The sequence below is a fragment of the Ambystoma mexicanum genome, chromosome 5p (assembly GCF_040938575.1).
Source record: "Ambystoma mexicanum isolate Mex_15411 chromosome 5p, UKY_AmexF1_1, whole genome shotgun sequence".
Taxonomy (NCBI): Eukaryota; Metazoa; Chordata; class Amphibia; order Caudata; family Ambystomatidae; genus Ambystoma; species Ambystoma mexicanum.
In genome coordinates this window covers 770,306,355-770,324,913 of record NC_090930.1, presented here as the reverse complement: position 1 = coordinate 770,324,913, position 18,559 = coordinate 770,306,355, and positions in this window count along the sequence as shown.

Sequence of the window (18,559 nt, the reverse complement as noted above, 5' to 3'; positions counted from 1 at the left end):
GTTTTGAATTTGATCCTTGTAATCACTGGAAGCCAATGTAGAGATTGTAAGGGTTGAGAGATGCAGTCCCTGGGCTTGAGGCCAAGGAAAAGTCTTGCACCCCTATGCTGGATTAGTTGAGGGTGTGAAAGGAAGAGAGAGGATGGTTGAGGAAGAGTCTGTTACATTAGCCAAGGTTAGAGAGAACCAGGGCTCTGGAGACATTGAGCTTCTGGGGGAAGGTGAGGAAAGATAGAATGCCACTGAAGAGATGGAGCTTAAAATTGGACTTCTTGGCAAGGTCTGTGATGTGTGGAGAGAAGGAGAGAGAGGAGTCAAAGATGATCCCAAGGTTGTTTTCCTCACAAGTGGGTAAGGGGAGGGGACCCAAGGAGTCTGCCCAGAGAGTGAGGGGGAAACTGAAACTAGGAGTAAGTGTCCCAATGAGAAGGATCTCAGTCTTGATGGCATTGAGGCAGAGATCATTGGCAGAGCCCCAGGCCTGAATAGCAGTCAGTCAGGTATAAGGCAGGAAGAGGAGGAGGAGGAGGAACGAAGGGGAAGGCAGCTGGAAAGAGAGTTGTATGACATATGCATAACACTCAAAGTGAGGAGAGTAGGTGGAGATCCGGTGGGCCAAAGGGGCCAGGTAGATATTGAAGATCCATGGTGATAGGGTAGAGCCCTGATGGACTCCACAAGTAGAGAGTGAGGTGCAGGACAGAAAAGGACCCATTTGAACTTGGGAGAGTCTATTAGAGAAGAAAGAGGTAAGCCCGCCAGTGCCCTGTCAGTGAGGCCTATGTAGTTTTGCCAAAATCTGAGGGCAGACATCAAATATGCTGTCATGCCTGCGCCATGGGCGCATACATTGGTGATCAATATGTACAAATTGTTATTCATTTATCTACAGAAAACTCTTGGATCAACCGCTATTCACTATTTGGACTTTATTTCCCATTTGCAAGACTTTGGTGCTTTTTTATTTTTCCCAGAAAACTACACTTACCATAATGCACTTGGCTATAACCATCTATTCCTGGCTATTCCTATTTTTCTTCATCAGAACTACAATCCCCAGAAGCCCTAGGGATTTGCTCTGCTTCCACCAGCTCAGGAACAGAGAGGGAGGTGGCCGATTGTCTGCAGGTGTGCTGAGCCAGGTGCAACCAATTAGCTTGCCTCTGTGCTGAGCTGGGCAGAATAAAAGCTGCTGCTTGCGAGAGCTCAGTCTCTTGCATTGAGAGTCCTTCCGGCACCTTTTTGCTTCGAGCTACAAACTTTGTATGCTGTTTCCTGCTTTCACCTGCTTTTTGTTCCAGTGCCCTGGTGGGCTCCTGTCTTGCAGTCTGCTACACTCTGCTGCCTACAGCCCTAGCCTTTTGGGCTCCCTGCCTCAGCCCTGCTCTTGCAGGTTCCTGCCTTGCAGCCTGCTACACCCTGCTGCCTTCCAGCCTGAACCCTTGCACTGCCGGGCTCTCCACATTGCAGCCGATCACGCCCTGCTGCCTTCCAGCCTCCGCCCTTGCCCTGCCGGGCTCTCTACATTGCAGCTGATCACGCTCTGCTGCTTTCCAGTCTCAGCCCTTGTCCTCTGGGCTCCCTGCTCTGCAGCCTGCCTCACTCCGGCTGCCTACAGCCCTTGTCCTCTGGGCTTTCTACATTGCAGCTGATCACGCTCTGCTGCTTTCCAGTCTCAGCCCTTGTCCTCTGGGCTTCCTACTTTGCAGCTTATCACGCTCCGCTGCCTACTACCTACCTTTTTCCGCTGGGTTCTCGGCCTAGCAGCCCTCTACAGTCCTATGCAACCTTCTACGGTCAGCGGCCCTGCCCCTCAGGGCTCACTCCTTGCTGCCCGGCCCTTCTGGGTTCCTTGCCGTGCAGCTTGCTTTACTCTGCTGCCCTAAGCCCTTTCCCTCTGGGCTCTCTACCTTACAGCCCTGCTCCTGTGGGCTTGCTCATTGCTTTCCTGCTCCTCTGAGCTCTCAACCTTGTTCCTTACTGTCCTCTGCTATCCAATCCTGTTACACGACTTTCCCTTCATTTCCTTCTGCCAGTTTGCTATCAACCTCCTTTTCCTGGATTCGTCTGTAAGTGTCTTCTCTTGTACTGTTTGTAGACCCTTTTGTACAGAGCTTGTCTGTTGGTTCCCATCAGTCAACCTCTGCCCCTTCCCTTGTCTCGTTTCTACATTACAGACACCCATAGCTGCTGTTCCAAGCCATGAGCAAACAGCGTGGGCCTCTGTTATAGCAAACTGTGCAGAAGGCTAGAGTATTTCCTAAGGTTCGTGGAATACTCTTTTCCTATATATGCATACACAGCCGAAGAGGGAATTCATTCTGTACCTTTTTCCTTGCTACTCTTGCCTACTCTTCGTTCTCTTTCCTTTCTGCTGTGTGTGTACTTATCTGTCCACTTTATTTTGGCACAACCACCCAAACCCTTTCTGGGTGTCCTGTGCCACTCTTAATAGAGTGCCATCCTTGACATATGCACAGTAGATTTATTTGATACAAGTAATAAATGATTGTCTATTTTTCTTTTATCTAACAACCAATTTATTTTCATAAGGTAATACAAGCGCAACTGATACCTGCACTCTTGTTAGTTCACTTAGTTCTATATTAGGCAAGGATTAGTCTAATTAGTGCCGAAATCTGCAGCTGCCCCCCACACTGAAATTAGTGCATTTCCTAATCAGTGATCCAAGCACGCCCACCACCTGGTTTTGACTCCACCATGTATGACTAGTACTAAATGTAACTAAAGCCAGGAATTCAGCCATATCAGAGGCTAACCATGTAAATAACCTTCACAACTGGACTGAGGCCATAGCGGAGACAATAAGCTGGTATGCTAATGCTCACCCACACTGGAAAAAACAGAGGAATGAATCGAATATAGGCCCAGAAGCCATTAATGGCACAAACAGTAATGGTTGCCTCCCTGATAGCTCCAAGAGGGTAGGACTGCTAAGGGGTCCCCTTAAGGGAGAACATTTAGTTGTAATGCACAATGTGCCCAGGCTTCACCCCTGCAGTTACGAGATTAAAACATCCTTAGTTTATAAGTGTATCCCTTGGATTTGGCATGTGAAGAGATTCACTTTGATGAACAGGGACGATATTGTGCTCTATGTTCAGAAGTGCACGTTGTACATTGAGGGTGACTATATTCAGATTATCCTGAAGGATAGGTGGCTGCTCCAAGGGCTTCTTGCTATAGAAGTAAGGGATTACTCCAACCTCCATCAGGGATTAAGGATCACTCTAAGATTGTATGCCCCGTCCCTCACTCATCATTTCAAAACGACCCTAGCATCATCTAATTCAGAGAGAGTTATGAGGAACAATGGGGATAAGAATTGATTGTGAAAGCAGGGAAATACTTGATGACATAGATTGACCACTACTGAGAGATGGAATGGAAAAGGCAAGTAGCCAAGCAAATATTAAAATGGTGTCATGGAACATTGCCGGGTTTGGGAAGCAACTTGTGGATTTCACCTGCTGTAGTTTTATCTGGGTGCACATGTAAATTTGTATCCAGGAAACCTGGGCCATCGAGCATGTAGATCTGCATGGTTATCAGGCTTTTTGTGTCCCTGCTCGAAAGGGCTCAAGAGGGAGACCCAGTAGGGGCCTCTTACTACGGGAAGATGCTGACCTGAATTGGGATATAGAAGTGTGTGATACTGGACCCCCGACTTGCAGCATCTTATTACACACATGGCTTAAGTCCATTATACCCTTTCATTTATTGTGTATAATATACCACAATAGTAAAACCCAACAAAAAATGTCGGATCTGATACAGAGATTTGTTTGAAAATGGGTGCTCGGGAGGATAGCTCAGGGGCAACATGCTCGCCTTGGAAGCAAGACGACACGGAGTAACACCGGTTCTTTCCCCAGGTCCGCGCTTAGAAACCTCCAGGTATTAAGCGCATTATAAATGACCTATCATATCATATCATGCTGAATGAGCCTAAGAAAGTACATGTATTGGTGGTGGAGGACTTTAATCTTCAGTTCGAACCAATGAGGTAACTGGACCGGTTATGGAAAGAGCAAGATATTATCTAGGATATTGCTGACTTTATGGCTGAATACATGGTCAGACTCCACAGTCAGGCTATTGATACTGCTTGTATATTGGCTAAACTCGAGTTGATGGAATGCAATGTGTGTTTTTAGCTTGAATCAACCAGTGAAAAATACTTATCATTTTTAGAAAATGTTGAGCAGGATAGATTATATTCTAATCTCAGTTAATTACTGGCGCCTCATGGAGACTTTTGAGAAGCAGTGTATATGATCACGAGAATGTGAATGCACGTGAGATATTGCAAATCCTCAACTAATCAAGTGATGTAACTCAAAATATCAGATGCAGTCAAAACGACCTAATTGGGTGTTCATGACCCTGTGAGATAACAATAACAGTGTTCTTATGAATATTTAATTTAGTTTTATTTAACTTTGTGACTGTGAGCATTACAATCTTTCAATCGAAGAATGTTATCAGAACTGTTAATTGAATTACAGCCTTGAGTAAGTCTGAGTGTGGCCGAAACTGTTGGCCACACAGTTGGCACAATTCATATCTACCTGTCCTTTGACAACTTGTGATTATTTTCGACTCACCAGTTTGCTAACACACCAATTGAATATGTACTGAATTGTGTAAGTACATTCTACTGTTCATTAAATACACCTGATTGTCAGTCATATGACTTTCAGTTTTATTAACTTTGAAATTGGGTGTGCGCATGTCTGAGAGACAACAATTTATAAAATGAGACTTTTGAGGTACTTGGTCGACGTGAAATCAACCATAAGCTACTTCCTTTGGTTTTTTGGTGGACACCCACAGTGTCATATTGGCAGGGCTAGGACAACTGCTATTTCTTTATCTGGGTACTGCCATCGTTCAATAAAGTGGTCTCGCTTAGAGGCAAATAATAGTGTCCTGGGCATCTACCAGGCAATGATTGGATGGATAGAGACAATATGTGTGCAACATTTCTTGGATCATCGAGTGAACCAAGGATTTGGATCACTCACTAATATCATCCAGCATTTAGTTACTAGTTCTAATGCAGTAGTGAAAAAGCATGCACAAAAGACTTTTGAGTGGTATGATAGAGAGTGTAGGGAGGCCCTGAAGGAAATTAATGCTTGCTTAAAAAGTAATGTTTTAGTAGATAGAGGTTCATCTTCAGGGCAAATTATAGAAGCATCCTCAATCGCAAGAAGAGATTGTTTGCAAGTGAAAAGTACAATGCTCTGTTAAAATGTAGCAAAGTCGGGTGATTCCTTATCCTTTTGGAAATTGGTCTCTAACAGTGAAGACAGGGGTAATATTGTTATTCAAGGTTTCTCTATTTTATTTATTTTGCGCTAAATACAAAAAAGCCCATAGGCATGGTAGCGCAAGACAAGCAAGGTTGTATTGGGCCGGGTGCCTGGTACAAGTATTAGAAAGAGCTTTATGAAGAAACGAGAGATAGATCTCTGGCTGCAATGAGCTTGGCACATGTTCAGGGAGAATCTCTAAGGAAAGCGGAGCAGAACTTCAGGGTCACTTTGAACGAGGTCCAGGATGCAGTAAAATCACAGAAGAGAGGAAAAGTCCCGGGCCCAGACAAGCTCCCAATTGATTTATTTAAGAACGAACCAGTAGTGTGGGTCCCATCATTGTGTTGTTTCTTTAATGCAATAATTAACTACAACATAGTCGTGGAGGAGGGATTAAATTGGACCTGTCTATAAAAAAAGAGGGTTAGATATCACTGTGAACTATCGCCCGATAGCGTTGCTGGATGCTACTGGATTATTTTTGGCAAAAGTACTGCTTAAATACTTGCAAGAGTGGGTTAACACATTGGAGATCATCAGCCATTTACAAGCAGGTTTCCAGGCTGGCAAGGGTATGGTAGATCAGGGCTTCCGACATTTTCTTATCCTGCAGAAATGTGTCTTTTAAAATAAGTCAAGATATATGCAGTGTTTATTGACCTGAAAACTGCTGATGATGGGGTACCACGAGATCAGCTATGGCAGGTGCTAAGGAATAGAGACATTCTAGTATACATACTTGCACCAGTTCAGCTCGTGTATACAAGTAATCAAGTGGCTGTCCACTGAGGCTTTGCAGGTATGTGGTGCTGGGTGCCTCCAGGAGGGTGACCACTGCCTTGGACCATCTTTGTCACTGTGCGGGCTGCCACCACTGCCAACAACTACCTCAAAGGCCAAAGGCTATGGGAGTTGGCTGAGCATATGCCTGCCACACATGAGACGATGTCAAGGGCCATCACGCTCAGCATGCAGCAGCTCCAGTTTGGTGAACCTGCCAGTTCTGTGTCAGCCACCCATCTGAGGGATCTATGGCAAGCATGCCACCAAGGTGCACCTCACCAGTCATGCAAACACAGCCATAAGGAAAAGGGACATGATTTGGAGGTAGTGGACACATGTATGAAACAGACTGGAGAACATGAGTCTGTGGGGAGGGTCAATGTGTTGGGGATGAGGGTGTGAGGAGGTTCATAGTGTTAGAGATGATGGTTGTGGAGAGGGTCATGGCATTGGGGATGCGGTTGTTGGGAGGGTCATGGACTTGTGGATGAGAGCACAGTGGTACAATAAATCACTCTGGTGCTACATCCTGTGGATCCTGTTCTCATTTAATTATGGTGTTACATGTGAATACAGTGCTTTCAGAATAGTTGTCCATAATGTTCTGTTGGACAATACATCCTTCTCTCAATTCCTCACATTTATTTTGAGATGCCCTGTCATCACCTGCATCTTTTTCATCTTCGGAATTCTGGGCATGTTATGTCCTCATGTGGATGTTTAGGTATATTCCGCCATATGCACATGTTGTGCAGCATAGCTCAAGTGACGACAATCCTACCCACTTTTTCTCGATTATAACTTAGTGCCTCACCTGTCTGGTGGATGCACCTGAACCTTCCTTTAAGTAGTCCAAATGCACGTTCTCAGCATGCCCTGGTCCTCTTGTGTCATCTGCCGTGTATCAGGGCTCCTCACAGGTGTCAACAACCATGGTAGTAGCAGATAGCCTGTGCCACCTACAACAGATATAAAGGAGAGTGTTCAACATCACTGTTTGCTTCTGAATGCTAATGTCATTCAGAATTGCGCTGAAGGCCTTTTTGTGCTCAAATGTGTGTAAGGCTGACTCCCTGTACTGCATAGAGCAGGTGTTGTAGTGCCTGTGAGTGGACACAGACAGGAGTATAGTTGGAGTATGGGCCATGGGCTAATGAATGATGCATGGTATACGATTTATGAGGCTTGTAGTTTCCTCTTATATGATGTAATGCATGTTTCCATGTGTGCCTCTGTTTGGCATCATCATCATATGACATGCTTACCCAAGAGCCAGGTATGCTTTCCTCTTTGTGTGTCCATATATGCAGAGAGGGTGTTGATTCTCAGTACCATGTAATCATTTGTGGAACCTGGGAATCATTTTCATCAGTGGTTGATGGTTAGATCTGCATCACAGGTCGCCTGGATCTTCAAGGAATGGTTTTGTTTATAATTCTGGTATGCATGCTCCACTGCCTGGGGGGCGGGTGGCACCAATGCCACATGTGTGGTGTCAAGTGCTGCAATGGCATTAGGGAAATTGATAATGACCTAGTGTTGTACCTTTGCTGCATGCACCCAGCCTGGATGGGGGCAGCGAGATGTGTCAAAGGGAATGCCTCATGAGCGCATCCAACACTTGCTCCCGAACTCTTGAGAATGTTGGCTGGGATATGCCATGCAGCATGTAGCATGATATTTCAGCAGTATTTCCACTTGCAATATGCCAGAATTAGCATTTTTGTTTCTGGATATAATTCTGACAGCGGAATTACCAATGGGGCTTATTCCACCACTTATTGGTGGAATTCCCATCTGCGATAATTCTGCTGGGGCAAATTCCACCAGCAGACTTAGCTGCCATTTTCAGTGACCTGTAATTCGGTGCAGTGATCAAAGTTGCAGAAATTGATTCAATGCCATTTTTACCGCTTTCCACTGGACTCATAATGAGGGCCTGAGTGATTAAATCAATAGTCAGTCGTGCTATAAAATAAAAGGAGCATTGCCATCTGCGTCATTAACCTGGCCCACTTTGACTGGTGAAGGATTACCTCCAAACAATTGTATTCCTTTGAGCATTGGCCACCTAGTCTGGCTTGAACTAGGTAAATGTGCAAGCTTAGTTTGATGATATTCTGCTTCCAAATACTTTCGACTATTGACTAACTTTCAGAATATGTGCCTCATGTTTTAAGATCCTATTGTATAGCACGGTAAAGTGTTCCAAGAGTATTGGAAGTGTAGCCCTACACTGTAATGGAGCTCCCACAAAGTTGTACATCTTGTTAAATGGATTACAGTAGAATAAACATTTTATCATGTAAATTCTTGCTTTTCGTGTGGGAACATGCTAAGCGGGTTCACGTTTAAGACATGGGGCCTCATTCCGAGTTTGGAGGTAATCATGGTGCTATTAGCGCCATGACTACCTCCAATTACGGTACCGACTCCTCCCTGGTTCAATGGGGACTTACCGGTCTATTCCGACCTTTGCGGGACCGGTAAGTCCTCATTAAAAAAGCCATTCCCCATTCCCATTTGAGCCCCCATAGGGCTCAATGGGAAGGCGCTAATAACGGTACCGCAATTTGCGGTACCGTTGTTAGCTCGAAAGTCCCTTAACGGGTCCCATCCTTAATGCCTGGTAAAACCAGGCGTTAAGGAAGGAACCCGCTAAGGGTACTCGGAATAGGGCGCAAAAGGATTACCGTCACCGGTGTCCTTACCAGTGCCCGGTATCCATTTGCGCCCAACTCGTAATGAGGCCCAATGTTTTACAGCTACCAGTGTAGACATTTCTATCTATTTGGGATGCAACACACGTGCAAAATACCCTTGGTGGTTTCTGTGCAGGAGGGACAGAAGAGCACACTCATGACATGCCACTTTTGAGCGGCATGTGAGATCATGTGTTTGGGATAGTTACAGAAAAGAGGGTCAAGATATTGGCAATATTACTGTACAGGAGCCATTAGAAATGACCTCCCATTACCTTTCAACCTACAATCACATACTTGCCAACATTCCCAGTTAAAATGATTGTTGAGTAAAACATTCTTCAGTACTCTTCATCTCCCCATTATAATTGCAGGGCTGCACGATCCAGGTTGCAAAGAAAAATAATGGGCAGTTACCCCATGAAAAATAACTCAGAAAAACTAAGAAAAAAAGCCAGCAAGCCACTATTTATATTGAACAATTCATTGCATATTTAATGCGAGGAATAGGAAAATATCAGATAATTGGTGGAGAGGATTAAACACCCAACTCTTATGGCTGCTTGCTTCTCAGTGTTCTAACCTCTGGCTCACCAACACTGAGGCAACAATATGTGCTTGCATAGGAATGCATCTGAATCTACATTCAGCCCAAATCCCACATTGTGCATTGCAGACAGATCATAAATGAGCAGACATACCAACCTTGTTTGCTGATAAGAAAAAACATATTGGCAAATGCAGAGATAGCACCCCGGGCTGGTATTTCAGCTGCATCTCAGGGACATTTAGGTATCAAAAAATGTGCAATATGTATCATGACATGACTTTTTTGGATTGGAGAAAAACAGTGATTTGTCCAAACCATGTTCTCACCATGTTTAAAATATGATGTCTTATACGACAAATGTACCAAATATTCTCAAAAAATGCTAAGAAACAGACCGTTTTTATTGTTACCGTGTGCAGATTTGTGCTGTGTTATTCAGTGGCAATGCAGGATTTCAACTTGGTTTAAGGAACTGCAGAAAAAAACATTCAGCAACATTATGGGCATGGTCGTAAGGGTCAAAACTCCTAGTATTTGATATAACATTTAAAAAACGTTCACCTATTTACGAGTTGGGATTGCATGGAATTTTCACTGAATGAGGTACATACAAAATACTTCATGACTTAAAAATGTGTGATTTGCATCCGGCTTTAGTTTCTATGCCAAAAAAAAAAAAAGGAACTATTAAAAATAGCAGGTTTTTACTATTACCTTTGCACTTCCAATGAGGATAAACGTTTGGGAATCAGCAGGAGGTGAGAATGATTTTTTTTAGTGTATGTCCTGGCTTTTAGCTAGTTTGTTTGCAAAAAGAAAAAAAGGAAAAAATGAATGTTGAAATCTTAGTGGAGGGAATGCTTGTTTAGTCAATGGTTGTTTGAAACTTGTGAGAAACAGACTCATTTTATGGAGGAAATCCCACGCTAAGAAATTTAGAAAGCCACATTTTTCTTCGAAACAACAGCTTCAGACATGAATTCAAGGCCTACAACGAATCTTAAAGTAATATTTGTGGAATAGATTGACACAGTGCACAGACGCGCATTCTCCAACAGCACTTGTTTCATTGATCGATTTGGAGGTGCACTAAGGCCCTGCTAATCTGGTAATTGCATTTGCCCGGGCTGGGTAGACCGAAGCAGTCTGCTAGCAACAATGTGTCAGTCGAAAATACTGTACAATATGATCACTGAGGTGAGTTAATGGAACTGGAGCTTTATTTTTCTAAAAGTCACGTCCCCATGCCTCTACTAAATGTACATCAAATTGCCAGCATGGGAGTAATACCTGTTCTTAAAAAAGCTCCCCGCATGGCTGGATCGGTGAAATGCTGAACGATTTTCTTTCTTAGTGTGTCATTGCCTGACGCAAATTACAAGAGAAAACATTCTGTAACGCAAGTTAGCACTTATGCAAGTCATTAGTTTCATTTGTTCTTAAATAGGATCTTAGTCTTTTTCTGCAATTAAATTGATTATACATTTTTGCACTTGAACTCGTATTCATGCAATTATCTTCCAATTGATTTTAAATATTACAAAGTGCTGAGGGTCTCATATTTCGGAAAGATATGGTGTATTTAATATTCATTTGCGTTCTACTCAGCATTTGCTGTGGTTCATTCAGGCTGAGTCTGGTGTTTGTATGTGGTAATTTACACGCACAAGGTGGATTGTGGGGTCAAAGCAGAGATCTGAACTTCTACTGTGATCTTTACCTTACTGCTAAATACTACAGCTAAAATTGTGCTGAGGCAAGCTGTGAAGTGTATAGTACTTGAAAGGTCACTGGGATTGGGTTTCTTGATACCCTCATGTCCGTGGGGAGGTTGCGGGGCATCTCATTCTTCACCCTGAACAAAGTCAGGATGAGGGCTGGGAAGGGGCGGACAGCGAATGTCTGGTGGCATAGGATGTGGCCTTTCCGACTACCATGGGTGTGTCAGACATGTCCATGGGAGCCGGATTCCCCTCCCAGTCCCCTGCACATTTGTCTGAGCAGCCCTATCTACACGCCTCCAGGTCATGCAATCCACGTGGACAGGAACAGGAAGCTGTGGACTCAACGTGGGAAACAGATAAGAAAGTGTTTTTTTTGTTATGTGTGCAATGTTTGTAATGTTTATGATATGATATATGATTTTTTATTGATATCGCGCTCGTACACAAGTGTTTCAGAGCGCGACAAGGCAAGGGAGGGGAAACAGGGGTGAACAAAACAACGATCTTACTAGGCCCAGTGACATTGAGAATGCGCAAGTGCATGGAAGGGGGGAGAAGTGGAAAGTGCGGAACAAAGGAGAAACAGATAAATAATAATAAATACAATAAATAGATAAAGGCGATAAACGGTGGTAGTGCAGCCAGAAAGTGGCAAGTGCTGGGTTTAGCCGATACGGTATATCTGATAAGTGCAGAGGAAAAGCAGAGGTGGCCCGGAGCAGTGCTTGAGGGTGGCAGGGTGAGCAGGTACCTGAGCCCGGGGGACAGAGGGTGGCCAGGTGCACAGTGCCAAGAGAGAAAACAGATCAGCAGGGGAGAAGGGGTGCAAAGGCAGAAGAAAAGAGGAAAGTCTTGAGGTGCATCCTGAACTGGAGATGATTCTCCTCAAGTTTCAGAGTGGCAAGGAGGCTGTTCCAAAGGGAGGCCCCAGCCGAAGACAGAGATCTACCCCCATCTTGTTTCTTTGAAAAACGACTGACCCTGGGGAAGTTAGAGGTAGAGGAGTAAGGGGAGGTATTTACAGAGGACATTATATGTTTGCATGAGTGTACGAAGCATGTGTGTTATGCCTACATGCATGTTGCATGTGTATGTGTATATTTGTGCTTGCATGTGAATATTGTGTATGGATGCATGGGTGTGAGAGCATGTCTCATCATGTGAATGAGAACGCAGTGTGTGTTACTGATCTTGGTTGGTGCGCTAGTGAAGAATGCAGTGTGAATGTGAGATTGTGTATCGATGAGTGACTGGTGTGTTAATGGGTATGAATGTGATTGTGTATGAGTGTTCTCGGTGGGGGTGCTTGTGGAGAATGCAGTGTGAGAGACTATGAGAGAAGCTATATGGGTGAGTGACTGGTGGGGGAAAAGGTATGAATGTGATTGTGTGTGTGAATGTTCTGGGTGGATGCCCATGTGGCAATTGCAGTGTGAATATTCTGGGTGCATATGTGAATAGATGTGAGAGAAGGTGTGTGGGTGTGTGACTTGTGGGTGAATGGGTGTGAATATGATTGTGTCTGTGTATATGTTCTGTAAACTTTTTTTTTTGAAGTTTTGGTAATTAAATGAATAACTCCATATTTGTCTTTTATTACTAGTGTGGAATTGACATTCCTGAATGCAGTCATTATAGATTGTGTTGACTTGCACAAGGACTGAAAAATAATCTTTTCATTCAGAAACTCTTAGAGTGAGAGGATGACCTGTTTCCCTGTGGAACATATATCAGACAGAGGAATGTGTTTGATGTGGTAACCACTGGTGTTTTTACAAATACTACTAGCTCACGCTCTGAATAATTAACGATCATGTGTTAGTGGTGAACAGATGATAAACAGTTTTGATGTCTTCTCCTAGATGTACAAAATAACCACATCACGTGAGGAAGTCACACCCAAAATATTTGGCTGCACTCTCAAAGACGAGGGCCGCATATCCAACGTTTTCAATTGCACTCCAACAGGGAATGTGGTGCACAACACACATACTTTCCTAAACCTCCAGGGAAGGTAGGCATTCAAATACTAGGCTCGCACTTCCTCAGGGTTAGAATCTACAACTTTGCTAATTTCTTGGTGTAGAGGGGTTCATACTAACAATGTCTGGCTCCACTACTACTGGGAAGGAGATGTATGCCCATGATGTTTAACTGTGCTTCCATTCGACAGAGGTTTGCACTCTTAGTGGTTGGCTTTAGTCCCACAGAGAAGGTTGCACACACCAAGAATATGTGTTGGCACACCACAGTGGAAGGGGGGACACTAAAATATGTGTCAGCACTCTAGGGGAGAGGTGCCCTTATCCACAATACTTATATGCACTTCAGGGGAAGAGGGCTTTACAGGCACCATGTGTGTCTGCATTATCAGGTCGAAGGAACCCAAGCCTACAATTGTTGGCTATATACCCATGATTGAGGGGATCACAACAATACTGTTGGGCTACCTCCAACAGGGGGATGGACACCCTGCATGTCTGACTTAACTGTCACAGGGATGAAGGATAAACACACACAGTTATTGCCTGGATTTCTGTTGGCAAACACGGTGCATGTTGCCCAGGATACACAAGCCCAAATGGAGGAACGTTAAGTTTGAGCTGAGTACTATTTCTTGGTGGTCAATATTTTTATTGTCCTTACACTCACTGACCTAACAGGAGAGGGACTAAATATGTTATCCAGTGTCCTGTACCCGTACCGCAGGTGATTGAGCATAGCAGAATCCAGAAAATCATCTATTCAACTATCACCTTACCGTCCTGACCTTTTCATGCTCAAAGGTCTGATCTGAGGTATGTTTTTTTTCGAGGCGAAAGCAGTCCTCCATTCCCTGGTTCCAGCACCACTGCTGGTTCATGAGGGTTAAGATAGTCAGTGAACGTGTGATAGAAAGCTTATACCACCTCATATCCACTTTGGCAATTAAAAACAAAATTATAGTGTATTTTAGTTCTAACAAACGATTTCACATAACATTTATAAAATACAACAATTCATAATATAACATTTATAAAATACAATAATTGATATCACATACTCCACATTTAAAAGAAACAATCAATATAAGCACCTTACAGCATGAGATCAATACATTTCATTACCATACCATTTTTGATATTAACTATTAATCATTGTATTATCATTCACAACATTTTGAAACTTCCATTATTTCATTAATGAATTATTTCATTGTTTCATTATTTCATCTAACTGCAATCTCAAAACTGTCCATACGTTATATAACACAATCACTACTGCGCGTTACCTGAGTTAAGACAATGGGCCTCATTCCGAGTTGGGCTGTAAAGGTTTACCGGCACCGGTAAAGATGCCGGTGCCAGTAAACCCTTACCGCCCTATTCTGAGGTCCCTTAGCGGGACCCACAAAGGACGCTTGGTCTGATCACACATCCTTTGCGGGTCCCGCTAAGGGACCAGGGCGTTAATTACAGGCCCGCTATTTGCGGGCCCGTAATTAGCACCTTCCCCATTCCCATTGCGCCATATTATTAAATGGGAAATCATATTGTTCCTCCTTCTGATATATATTGGCCTAAGCATAGTCGCTCTGCGAAGAAAACCGTGTTGCATAGTTCCGATTTTGGATCGACTTCGCCGCCATTTTAGAATCGTCCGCCATTTTGATTTCTGTTAGTATATGAATTCTCTGTTCTAAAATGGTGAACTGTGTTTAACTTGCAACCAAGCTTTCCCGAACTTTGAGCCCTTGTTAATGCTTGGACTGTCCGAGGGCCGACTGTTTAGACTAGGTAATGCGACCGTGCCCAAGTTTGACTTGTTATCCCAGGATTGTCTGTATTAACAAACCCAATCCACAAATACACATCGAGGATAATACTATGTAAATGTTGAGCGTGGATACTGGCAGAACTACATTGTGAAGGGATATGTACTAAGGCTCACTGCTAAATCCAGGAATACACTTCACCATTGTAACTATTTGGAAACACAAACCTATGTAATCCATGTGCAATTATTGTTTGAGCTATGTGTGAACTCGGCACAAACTCTAGAACGCAAATTATTAACCTGTAGAGGGGCTTGACAATATTGTAGGAAATGTATAAAAATGTAGATGTTTAGATGTCCAGTACCTCTCTCTCCTCACTCTGATGGGCTGGTACTCATTGCGGGGTGTCGAGAGCCAGATAGCTATCTGTAACAGATCTGTGGTTCTTTGTAACTGCTCAGTATTAAAGATCTGTGAATCTTTATAGCCCGTATTTGGTGTATTTCCTTCTGTGGTACTCAGCCTCGATATTTCCTTGTTTTTACAGATGGCGCCCGAATAGGGACCCTCAAGATTGATGCCATCTCGTTGAAGTGTTGACGCTGCTATCGGACCGGGATTGGATGGTGAGAAAGGGGGCCCCTCCTTGGGTGAGATGTGATACCTCAACAGTACTGCACGACCCTATCCCTGGATGGTGAGCCCGCGGTCCGAGACGGCATCTTGATGAGGGTCCATATATCGAAGCGGGCAGTTTTGCCGAAATCACCAACCACGAGGGTCCTTTGTTGTCCTTAGTAATCCGATCGGATCTCCTTTAGTTCTTTGATCAGTTGAGTCGTGGCCCGATTCTTAAGTATCCTGATAATTTGATTTGGCGTATTGTACTCGCGAGCACAATTATTGACCAGGTAACACCAGGAATCTGATATGTCTGAGAAATTGTCTGCCTGTTCCAGGGCATTATTCCGCAGAGACAGACAATCTTTGGAATTTGGCCGTCCGGCGCCACAGGAGGGGTCGACGGCATTTACTATATACTGTAAGCACGGCATTGGTAGTATAGTGTTTAATGATATTTGGCACAGACAAACTAGGCATGCTTCCGAACTTCAGTGGCCAATCAATGGTAGCTTTGAGATTCCTCGTATAGAATATTTAGAGTCTATATTGTTGAAGAAAAAAGCGAGACCTGCAGAATTTGATGTATTACAAAATTGGAAGAAAGAAGCTATGCAGCAACTTAAAAGTAAAGAGAAACATGTGCGCCGACATATGATCAAAACAAACAATCAGAGTCAGTTAGAAATATGGATAGGGCTTTTCAACTTGGCATTTAGAAAATATATCTGTCTAAAGATTTTTGTGTGTCTGATGAATTTATTGATAAGCTTCTAATTGAACGAAGGCCTGGTGCCACTGCACCACCTCTGTATGTTCCTATTCCGGTTGCTTTACCTCTTCCTGCTGTCGTTCCTCCTCCTGTAGTAATTCCTGCTCCTCCTATCGTTCCTCCTATTGCTCCTCTTCTTCCGGTTATTCTTCCTCCTATCGCTGCTCCTCCACCTGTACCTCTGCTTTTTCCTATTGTTATGGGTCTGGTAGATTTGTCTTCTCCACCAGTGATAGTACCTTTGTTACTGATTGTACAAGATTCTTCTACTCTTTCTCTTCCAAGTGGTTCTGTTCTGCTTGTAGTTGATAAGGGGGCAGAATCAAAGATTGTAACTCGCAATACTGTGTCTAAAGAGAGAAAGCGTGATTTGACTGCATGGGCTAGACAGTGCATGGAGAAGGGTGAACAATCTGATGTTTTTGCCACACTCTCTAATCTAGAAAGTTTTCCAGAGAAAAATGTTTTTGTTGAAGGACTGGGAATTCATTTATCTGTAATGTGGAACAGACTGAATGATGTAGATCTCACACAATGGTTGAGGGAATTGAATGATTTAGCATATTCAAGAGATACTGCAGAGAAAGTATATGAGCACGTCAAGAGGGTTTTTGAGTATAGAAGGGAGTTAGAAAGGTTACGGAATGAAGAAACTGATGGTGATAGTTTGAGCGCTATTTTTGTACAGAAACGGTTCCTTCTTCTTTGTAAGTCGATGAGTGAGGAAACACGAATTTGCACAAAAGATGCAATTAGATGGATTTCAGACATGTCGATATCTCCCGAAGAAGTATATGACACAATAGCCAGTATACGCTAGAAATGCAGATGAAAGTGATACAGGTTATGGTAGAATACCTACAGGGTGAATGTATAAAAAGAAATATTTGTTGTCTCGCAGAATTATTGAATATCTTCAAGAGAGCTTTTTCGTCTGACACTCCTTCAGCTGCTTTAGCGCTCGATTTAGCTCTGTTGCTCAGTAAGCATTCAGAGTTTCCTATCTCTCAGTTGCCTATGAGAGACTTTCCTCCAACATTTGTCCCAAAGGTTGAGGTTCCAGCTAATGCCGCAGCAGGTACTGCTGCTTACGACATTCCTGCACATTACGTATCACCGTTTGTTCACGTCCCATTCTCGAGACAGGAAGCGAACACTATTAGACAATCCATTCCAGATATTACAAAGAATCCAACAGGGTTCTATAAAGAAATAGAATCTGTCTTGCAGTCGTCAGTATTCACTTTGAGTGATATAGATTTGTTATTCTCTGTGCTCCTACCCACTGATTTGTGGAAACAGATTAGGACAGTAGATGATGCAGCGGGGTTAAGGGACACATGGGATAATATGGTTAGAAAAGATAGAGATAGACCAGCTGGTGAGAGACCGCCACAGGTAATATTGACTTTGCCTGATAGAATAGTGTCAGAACTGAAAGCCTTAATTCCTGAGAGAAGGATTGTCTGGGACAAACTTACTGCTTGTGTCCAAGGAAAGTCTGAGGGTGCTGCCGAATTCTTTAATCGGTTTGAACAAGTGTTTTCGGATTTCAGTGGACAAGATTTGAGCACAGAATCTGGAAAACGACTATTTGTAGACAAATTTGTGCATGGATTATTACCTGACATCCAGTCGCAGATTATGACTTCTGAGAGCGCTTGGCAAGCTAAGTCTCAGTCTGAAGTATTGCATATGGCTCAGTATTATGAAAACCGAGTCAATAATGAAAAAGAGAGGATCGAAAAGAGAAAGAGAGACCTGAAAACTAAGGTTTTGTTGCAACAGATTGTTAGAGGTCCTAGAGGGGGTAGTACACAGTTTAGGGGACAGTATGTTCCACGGGGTACTGCACTGCTGGGTCCTGTACACGCAAACCAATGTGTTTATTGCAGACAAGAGAGTCATTGGCGAGCACAATGCCTGATCCTCCAGCAGAGGTTGAATAACACATTTGGTACTATGGGTAGATGATCCAGAGGCCGCCCTGGGGCAGGGGTCCTGGTAGAAGTCAGTTTTCTCAGAATTCACAGCCTTTTTCACAAGACAGTCAGTCACCGAGTGTGGATAACAGAACCATTTTTGATCATCCTTCTACTGCATATCTCTCCGAAGACCTTCCCTTTGATGATATATTGTTTTGCTAGGATTGCCCGAAGCAGGATTTGGAACCAATGCCTATTCCCGTTAATTAGAAAGGTCCCTACGTTGAAATGATAGTGGGAAATAGGAAACATCTATTCTTGATAGATACAGGAGCGCAGAAGTGTTCCATTGACCATTCACGGGTTCCAAACATTCCACTGTC